The sequence below is a fragment of the Macrotis lagotis genome, chromosome 5 (genome assembly GCF_037893015.1).
Source record: "Macrotis lagotis isolate mMagLag1 chromosome 5, bilby.v1.9.chrom.fasta, whole genome shotgun sequence".
In the NCBI taxonomy this organism is placed as follows: domain Eukaryota; kingdom Metazoa; phylum Chordata; class Mammalia; order Peramelemorphia; family Peramelidae; genus Macrotis; species Macrotis lagotis.
In genome coordinates this window covers 193,645,293-193,657,824 of record NC_133662.1, presented here as the reverse complement: position 1 = coordinate 193,657,824, position 12,532 = coordinate 193,645,293, and positions in this window count along the sequence as shown.

Genomic DNA, 12,532 nt, shown 5'->3' with positions numbered 1-12,532 from the left:
AGCCTTTTGAAGATTTCTGCTTCTTTGGGTTAATTTTTTTTTACAAGACCAAGGGGTTAAGTGATCTACTGAAGGTCATACAGCTAGTAAGTATTAAGTGTCTGCTAATACATTATTGGTGGAGCTGTGAACTCATCCAACTTTCTGGAGAGAAATTTGGAATTATGCCCAAAGGGCAACAAAAATGGGCATACCCTTTGATCCAGCAATACCACGACTGGGTCTATACCCTGAAGAGATTATGAAAAAGGGTAAAAATATCAGTTGTACAAAAATATTCATAGCCATGTTTGTGGTGGCAAAGAACTGGAAATTAAGTAAATGTCCTTCAATTGGGGAATAGTTTAACAAACTATGGTATATGTATGTAATGGAACACTATTGTTGTATTAGAAACCAGGAGGGGCAGGAATTCAGGGAAGCATGGAAGAATTTGAATGAACTGATGCTGAGCGAGATGAGCAGAACCAGAAAAAACACTGTAGACCCTAACAGCAACATGGGGGTGGTGACCAACCTTTATGGACTTGCTCATTGCATCAGTGCAACAATCAGGGACAATTTTGGGCTGTCTGCAATGGAGAATACTATCTGTATCCAGAGAAAGAATCATGGAGTTTACCTTAAATTTAGGGGGGAAAAAGTTATCTTACTATGTAATTCTGCTCTTTTAGACTTTATCTTTCTTCCTTAAGGATATGATTTCTCTATCATCACATTCAACTTAGATCAATATATATCATAGAAACATTGTGAAGACTAACAAAGTGCCTTCTCAGGGGGGAGGAGAGGAAGATTAGGGGGAAAAATTGCAAAACTCAAAATAAAATAAATTTTAAGAAAATCCCCCCAAAAAGCATCAAGCATCTGAGGTCAAATTTGAACTTGGGTCCTTCTGACTCCAGGGTTGGTGCCCTGAATCACCTAGCTGCCTGTTGAAGAGTCCTACTGAAGGGCAACTCAGCATCTTCCAAATGAAACCACTCCCTTAGTCTCAGGATATCTTCCAGACAAATCATGCTGAAGTTTCTCTTTTAGAAAGATATCCATAGAGTATGACATCTGGGGCAGGAAAGGACTGGGTTGAAGGGTCCTCCATTCTCTAATATAGCTTCCTTGAAGAAAAGCATATATCAAGGCAAAGATGAGGAAAGAGTGATGAAAGAACCAGTCAACACAAATGTACCAAACTTCGGGACAGAAGGCAGAGATTGATCCACCAGTTGAAATGGAATTCAGAGTGTATGAAGACTGAGGGAAATGGAGCTAGAAAGATAGTTTAGGATCAAATCATGGAAGGTCTAAAGTCTCAGCCTGGAATCTGTGTTTTATCCTGTGGCAACAGGGAGCCACTGAATGTTGGGGGCAAATCACAGTGGAGTGGGGACACTGTGAGATGTGCTAGGAATATTATTTTGGCAAATTTGTGAAGGATGACATGAAAAGAATAAAGACTAAAGATATGAAGACCCATTAGGAAAGCCTGAACCAAGGAGATGGAGCAGAAGAGGTCAATATTGGAGACTTAGAATCAATAGAACTTAGCAAATGATTATGCCTGAGGGGTGTGAGAGACTGTGAAGGAGGACTGCAATGTTTCAGGCTTGGGTGCCTGGGAGAAAGGTGGAAAACATCAGTGAAAATAGGCAAGCCAGAAGGACAGACAGATGTAGTCAGGATGGTGATATATTAATCTTATACATAAGGAGTTTGACATGATAGTAATATCAGGAGGCAGAAGATAGGACAAGAGGACACTAGAACTAAGGGAGATATCTGAGAGTCATCTATATACAGTGACCATTAAAATCATGCAGAGATGAACTCACCACCAATGAGGAGGAAATTAAAGTAATAATTAGGAATTATTTTGCCAAACTCTATGCCAATAAATTTGACAATCTAAGTGAAATGGATGACTATTTATAAAAATATAAGTTTCCCAGGTTAAATGAAGAGGAAATTAAAAACCTAAATAACCCTATCTCAGAAAAAAGAAATTCAACAAGCCATTATTGAACTCCCTAAGAAAAAATCTCCAGGGCCAGATGGATTCACAAGTGAATTCTATCAAACATTTAAGGAGCAATTGGTTCCAATTCTATGTAAACTCTTTAGAAAAATAGGTGAAGACAGAACTCTGCTTAACTCTTTCTATGACACCAATATAGTGCTGATACCTAAACCAGGAAGAATTAAAACAGAGAAAGAAAATTATAAACCTATCTCCCTGATGAATATAGATGCAAAAATCCTAAATAAAATCTTAGCAAAACGATTACAACAAGTTATCACTAGGATAAAACATTATGATCAAGTAGGATTTATCCCAGGAATGCAGGGTTGGTTCAATATTAGGAAAACTGTTAGTATACTCAATCATATCAACAACAAACCTATCAGAAATTACATGATCATAGCAATAGATGCTGAAAAAGCTTTTGACAAAATACAGCACCCATTCCTACTAAAAATACTAGAGAGTATAGGAATAAATGGACTGTTCTTAGATAATAAGTAGTATCTATCTGAAACCATCAACAAGCATTATACGCAACAGGGATAGGCTAGAACAATTCCCAATAAGGAAAGCGCTAGAAAGAGAAGTCCCATTCAAAGTGACTTCAGACAATATAAAATACCTGGGAGTCTACCTGCCAAGGCAGACTCAAAAACTTTTTGAAAACAATTACAAAACATTTCTCACAGAAATAAAATCAGATTTAAATAACTGGGCAAATAGCAACTGCTCAAGCTAATATAATAAAAATGACAATTCTACCAAAACTAAACTACTTGTTTACTCCCCTACCAATCAAAATTCCAAAAAATTAATGAGTTAGGGAAAAAGTGTAAGTAAATTCATATGGAGAAATAAAAAGTCAAGAATTTCCAGGGATTCAATGAAAAAAAAAGTACAAAAGAAGGAGGCTTAGCCTTACCAGATCTAAAATTATATTATAAAGCATCAGTCATCAAAACTGTCTGGTATTGGCTAAGAAATAGAGTGGTGGACCAGTGGAATAGACTAGGTGCAATAGCAGGAAATGATTATAGTAATCTGCTGTTTGATAAACCCAGAGTCAAGCTATTGGGATAAAACCTCTCTCTTCAATAAAAACTGTTGGGAAAACTGGAAGTTAGTTTGGAAGAAACTTGGATTAGACCAACACCTCACACACTATACCAAGATAAGATCAAAATGGATACAGGATTTAGACATAAAAAACCTATATTATAAGCAAACTAGAAGATCAAGGAGTAGTATACTTGCCAGATCTATGGAAAAGGAAGCAGTTTATGATCAAGGAAGAGATGGAGAACATCATTAAAAAAAAATAGATAATTTTGATTACATTAAATTAAAAAGACTTTGCACAGACAAAATCACTGTAACCAAGATCAAAAAAGATGTAGTAAATTGGGAAACAATTTTTACAAGTACTATTTCTGACAAAGGACTCATTTCTAAAATATACAGAGAACTGATTCAAATTTTCAAAATAACAAGCCAGTTCCCCAATTGAGAAATGGTCAAAGGATATGCAAAGGCAATTTAAAAATGAGGAAATCAAAGTTATCCATAGTCATATGAAAAATTGCTCAAAATCATTACTTATTAGAGAATTGCAAATTAAAGCATCTCTGAGGTACCACCTCACACCTCTCATGGTGGCTAATATAACCAGAAAGGATGATGATCAATGTTGGAAGGGATGTGGGAAATCTGAGACACTAATAAATTGTTGGTAGAGCTGTGAACTCATCCAACCTTTCTGGAGAGAAATTTGGAATTACTCCCAAAGGGCGATAAAAATGTGCATACCCTTTGATCCAGCAATACTATGACTGGATCTATATCCTAAAGAGATTATGAAAAAGGGTTAAAAACATCACTTGTACAAAAATATTCATAGCAGCCCTGTTTGTGGTGACAAAGAATTGGAAATTAAGTGAATGTCCTTCAATTGGGGAATGACTTAAAAACTGTGGTATATGTATGTCATGGAACACTATTGTTCTATTAGAAACTAGGAGGGATGGGAATTCAGGGAAGCCTTGAGGGATTTGCATGAACTGATGCTGAGTGAGATGAGCAGAACCAGAAAAACACTGTAGACCCTAACAGCAACATGGGGGTGATGACCAACCTTTATGGACTTGCTCATTCCATCAGTGCAATAACCAGGGACAATTTTGAGCTGTCTGCAATGGAGAATACTATCTGTATCCAGATAAAGAGCTGTGGAATTTGAACAAAGTTCAAGGACTATTCCATTTAATTTAGAAAAAATAGATATCTTATTGTCTGATCTTGTTATCTCTTATACTTTTTGTTTCTTCCTTAAAGATGTGATTTCTCTCTCATCACACTCAATTTGAATCAATGTACAACATAGAAACAAAATAAAGACTGACAAATTGCTTCCTGTGGGGGTGGGGTGGAGGAGGGAAGTAAGATTGGGAGAAAAATAGTAAAACTCAAATAAAATCTTTAATATAAAAAAAGAAACCAGGAAGAATTGGAATTCAGGGAAGCATGGAAGGATTTGCATGAACTGAGCGAAATGAGCAGAACCAGAAAAACATTGTATACCCTAACAGCAACATGGGAGTGATGATCAACCTTGATAGACTTGCTCATCAGTGCAACAATCAGGGACAATTTTGGTTTATTTGCGATGGAGAATACCATTTTTATCCAGAGAAAGAATTGTGTAGTTTGAACAAAGACCAAAGACTATTACCTTCAATTTGAGGGGGGAAAACCGTTATCTTATTATGTAATTTTGCTATCTCTTATACTTTATTTTTCTTCCTTAAGGATATGATTTCTCTCCCATCACATTCAACTTAGAACAATGTATAATATGGAAACAATGTAAAGACTAACAGACTGATTTCTGTGGGGGGGGGGGGGGAGGGAAGCAAGACTAGGCAAAAAATTGTAAAACTCAAAATAAATAAAATCTTTCTTTAAAAAAAAACCATGCAGAAAGAATAGCTCTTAGGAGGAGGGTATTAAGAGGGAAGGGAATAGGGCTGAAAACAGTCAGTTTAGGGGATATAGGAGTCAATCTGTTAGTCAGACAACAAGTGTATATTAAGTTTTTATTATGAACAGGTATAGTACTGAGTGCTAGAGATAAAAGGTGGGGTGAAATTGAACACACAGTAACATGGGGTGATGATCAGCTATGATGGACTTGTTCATCTCACCACTACAATAATGAAAGACAATTCTCAAGAACTTGTGATGGAAAATAACATTCACATCCAAAGAAGGAACTGTGGAGTCTGAATGAAGATCAAAGCTTACTATTTTCGATTTTTAAAATTTGTGTATTTGCAAAGTTTTTCCTTTTTGATTTGATTCTTCTTTCACAACATAATTAATATGTATATATGTTTAACATAGTTATATATATGCATAATCTATATTAGAGTGCTTTCTGTCAGAGGAAGGGAGAGTAAAGAGAAGAAGAGAGAAAAATGTGAAACTCAAAACTGTACAAGAAATGATTGTTGGTAACTAATTCTGCATGTCATTGGAAAAATAAAATATTTTAAAACACTTCCCTGCCCTCAAAGCACTCACATTCTAATGTAAGTAACAATATACATTGAAGACACATATAGTATAAATGGAAAGTAATCTCAGAGGGATGGCACTAGCAAGGAATCAGAAGTGGATTTTGAGTTGTCTATCAGGAAACCAGGAAAGTCAAGAGGCTAAAGAACAAATGAAGAAGGTTGAAGAGGGATAGTCAGACTGGTCAAAATAGAACTAGGAAAAGATGAGGCCCTCAAAGCCAAGGGAGGAGAAGAGCATCAAGGAGGGGGGGGGATTATTAGATTGACAAGATCAAATACTGCAGAAATTTCAAGAAGAATGATCACTGAGAAAAGATGGCATACTCTGGATGACATATAATAGAGAAAGATCATTAAAATATTAGAAACTTATGGGAATTAAAATACAAAAATATCTCAAACATCTGGAATAATGGTTCAAATCTACTAATGAAAATTTAATAGGTAAGATGAAATTTAATAGGAATAAATTTAGAAATCTTTGCCTGGGATCAAAAATTAATTGTACAAGTATAGGAGGTGAGAAAGCCATTTATATGAAAAAACAATTTGCTTTGGACAAAGCAAAGTCAATGTGAATGGAGATTATATATCAGCCAAAAAATTACCTCCTTAGAAAGATAGTGTATTCCCTGACCTGGAAGTTTTCAGAAGACATTGAATAATCACTTGTCAAGTATGTTGTGGAGAAGAACTCATGATTCAGTAGAAGATGGACTCAAAGATCCCTTCTAATTCTGAATTCTATGAAAAATAACAAGTATCAGATTTTTTTTCATTTCTACAACCATTCAATAGACTTCTCCCACAAAGTTCTTATTCAGGTTCAGGGATTTAAATTTATTGTGAAAAGATGCTCATACAAATCATAAAGATGATTTTATCATTTTGACTGTTCAAATAACTGAAGCCAAATAAAATCTCTGATCTCCTCATTGAGCAGAATTTGTAGGGGCAGTCAGAGGACAGTCAGGGCTATGCCATTCAAAACAACAATTATTATCCAAAGCAAATCTTATTTTCAATTTCTTTGTAACATCATTATCCCTTCTGCTTATTTATCTCCTCTGTAAGAATACTTCTTGGGAATAAACCTCTTATTTCATTTATCTTTGTATCTACCTAAGTATCTTGTGGCTTACTCTTTGTGGAATGCATGAATCCATGCCTGTTTTGGGGGGTTTGTTTTAATTCACAAATGCTTCATGCATACATCTTTAGTGGTTTCCCAAGTCATATTGTGAGTCTAGCTCATTTGCCAGTTGTTAACCAATTGCCTTAAGTATAATTACTATTTACTATGCAAATAGTCTTTTTTTTTTTGGCAAGACAATGAGCTTAAATGACTTGCCCAAGGCCACACAGCTAGGTAATTAATTATCAAGTGTCTGAGGTCGGATTTGAACTCAGGTACTCCTGGACTCCGGGGCCGGTGTTCTATCCACTGTGCCAGGTAGCTGCCCACATGCAAACAGTCTTTTATATACCTTGTAACACCTCTGAGTTGGCATAGAGTGATCAATGGTATCACATGAAGGGAGATTTCGACACAAAAGTAGGAGTAAATTTCTTTAAAAATAGGCAAATCAATGATTAAGAGAGATTAGAACTCAAAAAAGTTCTCAACTTCCATAAGGTAGAGTTTAGAGTCCAGAAAATTAACCTGTGGTACCAAAATTTATAACATATATTAATGGGAGGGCGGCTAGGTGGTGCAGTGGATAAAGCACCGGCCCTGGAGTCAGGAGTACTTGGGTTCAAATCGGGTCTCAGACACTTGATAATTACCTAGCTGTGTGGCCTTGGGCAAGCCACTTAACCCCATTTGCCTTGCCAAAAAAACAAAACAAACCCCCAAAAACATATATTAATGGAAAACAATTCATCGTTATATGAGCTCCTTAAATTTTTGCATTCCTATCATTTAATCCAAGGTCTTGCACAGAATAGGTTCTAAATAAATGCATATTAAAGTGAATCTCTTTTTAAAAATTCAATTTTACTTTTATATTCAGTTTCAAATTCTCTCTCTCCTCTTTTTTCCATGCCCATTGAGAAGCCCATAAAAAAACAAATCCCATTTTAAATATATGTCAAGGAAAACAAATTTTCAAATTAGTTTTATAGAAAACAAATAAAAATATGCTTTGTGGAAATGGAAATCACCTTGATTAGCTTCATTTCCTTTCTTACCCAAGAGAGACTGAAAAAACCTGGGAATCAAAATCAGTCAATCAGACGGTGGAATGTGTTCAGTTTGATATACCCAATGATGCCTTGCAGGGTCCATTGGGTAAACCCAGAACACCTCTACTGTGCCAGTAACCACAGGACAGGTTCAAGCTGGTTCATACCAGGTCTAAATGGACAGAGGTTGCACAAACATTTTGGTTCCCAGATACTTAGCACTCTTATTATTCTCCTGACTACTTTTGTTTTAAAAATCATATAAACCACTTCCTAAACCCCAATCTGTGGAGCAGACTTCTCCTTTGGAAAGTCTGCTGTTATTTGTTCAATAAACACTTCCAGGTGGACACTGTGTCTCCATTAATCATTCTGCTCCAATTAATTAGCTTCAGTCTGTAATGAGTTCAACTCTATTAGAGGTGGATAGCATGTTTCGTCATGAGTCCTCTAGAAATTTTTAGTCAGTCTTTCAAAGTTGTTTGCCTTCACTATATTATTATTGCATGACTTGTTCTGGTTCTTTTCACTTTACTCGTATTAGTTCATGGAACTCTTCCTTGGTTTCTCTGAAATTATATCTTCTTACAACATATTCTATCACATTCATCTACCATTGTTCAGTCATTTCCCAATTAAAGGACACCCCTTTAGTTTCTACCCCTTTTAGTTTGCTACTATAAGAGATATAATGCATGTAAATATATAAATGTGTGTATATATATATATATATATATACAAAAGTGTTATGTTATGCCTGTCTGAAGGAAGTGGGGTATTTAAATTAAAAAGAAGGCTCACAGGAGTTATAACTACATTCAAATACTTGAAAGGCCTTTTCTGCTTGGCCTTGGAAGTCAGAACAAGGAATAATGAGGGAAACAAAAAAATATATAAATTTATGCTTGAAGTCAGGAATTAAACTTCTCTAAGGAGATTACATTCTTGGCAGGAGGGTGAGGATGAAGATAAATATAGCAAATTTACAAAGTGAGTGTGTATGTGGGGAGAAGGGATATTTTCGGAAATGGGGGGGCCCAACCAACATAAAGGCAGAGAAACAAGATGAAGGGTAATATTGGGGAATAGTGGCAAACCACTTTGACTGGAACACTAAGCACATAAAGAAGAAAAATAGGTGCTAAGGATTGAAAAGTAGTCTGAAGCCAGGTTGTAAAGGCCTTTAAATATCAAACAAAAGAGTTTGTATTTTATCTTGGAGACAGTTGGGAGTTACTGAGTTTCGGAAGGTATTTAGATTAAAGATGGGTTAGAGAAGGAAGAGTCTGCAGGAATGGAGACCAAATAGGTGACTCACTCAGCTAGTCCAGGTGAGAGATCATGTCCACTTGAATTGGGAGTGAGCAAAGAGAACAGGGGACTCTCAAGTGATAAGGAGGATGTAAAATCAATAAGACTTGGAAATTGATTAAATATGTAGGGTGGAATGAGAATGAGAAATCAGAATGGTACCAAATGGTGGACCTGAGTGGCTAGGAAGATGATGGTTTTATCAGTTGAGATGTTAGTTTGAAGGGTAAGACAAGTTCTTTTCTGTTGGTGTTGAATCTGACAGAACTGCCTATAGGTCATCTTTAACTTTATCATCTCCCCTTGCCTAGTACAGTACTTTGCATATATTGTAAAGCTTAAATAATTTAAGGTTAACATCAAATAACAAATATGTTAGTCATGAAGTTTATTCTCTAAAATTTACCAAGAAATCTAGAGGTGGAGGATAGCATGATAATAACCACCCATTAGCAGGGGGGAGAGGTATGTAGAAATTAGAAGAACAATGGGGTTCATTTTTTGTGGTTAATGTGTGTTCACAAATATTGCATCCTTATATTGCTATCTAGTCATAAAGGAGATGGTTATTTATATTTTACCTGATTTAACATTTAGCAAATACCAGAAATCTATATGGTTCTCACAAAAATAACTAGCCAGGTTTTCCTGATTTCTAATCATCTTGTCTTCCTGTGATTGTTAGAACAATTAACAATAGGAGAGACAGAAATTGTAAACTCATAATCCCTAGTTACAGATTGAGAATTTGGACTTTGGCCAGCATCATATGCTATACAAGTCATTAACTTTGACATTCTTCCATTTTGATCAAAGATGATGTTAAATAGATCGCAGATCAACCTTCTTCAAATATAGTTAATTAACATTCATTTTTCTTAAAACAGAATTTGAGATAGTTATAATAGAAAAATCACATCCTGAGGTCATAAAATCTTTATCATATTTGTTTAAATATTCCCTCAGTATTTGAAAAGCTAAAGAATCTTAGGATTCTCCATAGGAAGATGTAACTGACAAGAGATGCCAAGGCTATATATTAGCCTAGCTGGCTAGAAGAATTTAGATAGTTCTAAGTAAAATGGCTTAAATTAATTACTGATCACCTGATATGATAATAGAAACTTGTTATCAAGACAAGGGCTTAAGAAAGGAAAAATCCCCATTTTAAAATTTAGATGTCAGTTTCCAGGGAAGGTTAAGTGAATGGCCAAATGCTTTGAGCTAGACTTTCAATCTTCCAGGTGAGACATTTCTAAATGTCATATTTGGGAAACCAAATTAGGAAAACCCAACCTTAGAGCTTGTTAAAAATCTATTTTACAGTCTTTCCCAATGAGCCACCCACAGTATCTCAACTCCATAGCATTGCTGGCCTCACAGCTCATTAATTCAAGATAAATTTCCTTGATACCCAGTCTTGGACTTAGATGGAGGGTCAATTTTCAATTTCATGAGGTCTTTAATAGCAGTTTCCTATAATCAGAGTGAATTTGATTTTGATCCTAAAGGATCAAAATAGGTCATGTGTTAACTATAATCTTAAAGAGAGTATCACAGAAAAGCTCACATCTTATTCCATCAGTTGTTTCACATAAGAATAATGCTTAAAAATGACATAAACAAAAAAAATTGGGATGTAAAAATACAATAATCCAAATTTATCTAGAACCAGATTTTACTAAAAAAAGGTTTTTATACTAAAATATATTCAGTTATTTATCATATTTAAATTGAAAAACACAAACCATTGCTTTTATTTGGGCTTTCTGATAGACTAATAATTCATAAATTATCTCTTCAGGATCTATTTTCCAGGTGCTTTATGTTTTCTTCCATTTTTTTCAGTCTTTTGATTTTGTTTGATGGAATCTTGTTTTTATTTGTCCAATTCTAATTTTTAAGGTTTTATTTTCTTGAGTTAGCCTTTGTGTTTCCTTTTCCAGGTGGTTAATTTTACTTTTTGAGTTATATTCCTTTTCCAGTTGGTCATTTTATTTTTGAAGAGTTACATTCTTTTTCCAGTTGGTTATTTTTACTTTTAAAGGAGTTGATTTCTTTGGTCAATTTTTCTTAAATTTTCCTCAAGGCTCTCATTCCTTTTCTATTTTTCTCTTCATCCCTTCTTTGGTTTTTAAATTTTAATTGTTTTATAAGTTTATTTACTTCTACCTAAATAAGACTCATATCAATCTCAAAAAGAAACTAAGATTTTTTTCCAGGAATTTTAATATATATATTGCATATATATATATTTAATATATATTGGATAAATTCAACACATTAACATCATTCTCACCTACGCCACAGAAATGTCAGCAAATTCAGATCAAAAACAGCAAAATCCTATTAACTGTAATTTAGATGCATTATCTAATGACAAAATGTTTCAATACTGAAAATAGCGGTGCTGGCTAAGTGGCATAGTCAGGAATACCTGAGTTCAAATCCGGCCTCAGACACTTAATAATTACCTAGCTGTGTGGCCTTGGGCAAGCCACTTAACCCCATTTGCCTTGCAAAAACCTAAAAAAAAAAAGAATAGCTTTCATCTTTTATTCTGATTACTCCTTGAGACTTCCACAAATTAGTGCTGGGCTGTTAAGATTTTTGATATTAGAATTTTAAGCTACCTAAATATGAGCAGATATTGAATTATTTCAAATCTGAGTTCCACAATCCCAGAAAGAGCATGTAACTTTTTTAAAATTTCTCACATATAATATATATTAGTTTATCTTAAAAATTAAATTATACTTTCATAATCTATTTAAATTGTAGTCAAGTTGTGATGAATTATTCACAAAAGGAGCAACATAACATTTTCCAGTGTATTTCCCGCCTTCTTTGGTGAGGGACAAGATATTCTTTTAAAATTTAAAATACAGAAAAACATAGCAAACAATCACTTAATTACCTCACCTAATTTGACATTCAGACATCTAAGGGACTAAAGAGTAACAGATCTTTCTTTTACATTCTTGAATTACCAATAATGGAATTAGGGGGCATTTATTGTAAGATGTTTATAAATGGACTTTTTTTCTTCAACCTTGGCAAAGTTCCATGTCTGCCCTCCCAGGCAGGTAGGTAGTGGAGTCTTTCCTGGTACTCTTACAGGCAGCCATCCTGTTTATACATCCTGAAATATACAGTCAGGTAGAAAAACATTCATTAAAGTCCCCAGGACTAGCATTGTTCTCAAAAGGTTCAGCAATATTTGTTCTAGGGAGTGGATGAAGAAAGATATTGCCATTAGTTTCCATGTCCTTTCTATAACTGTCAACCTTCATAGGAAAGACCTGAGAGAGGGGGCCAGCACAATCTTGGGATGCTTCAGGATGGTTATAACCTTATGAGGAAACCAAACTCCCAATTAATCCTATCCTACGCTGACCATCTTCTTGAGTCAACTTTATTAATTTTACTTAACAAATCA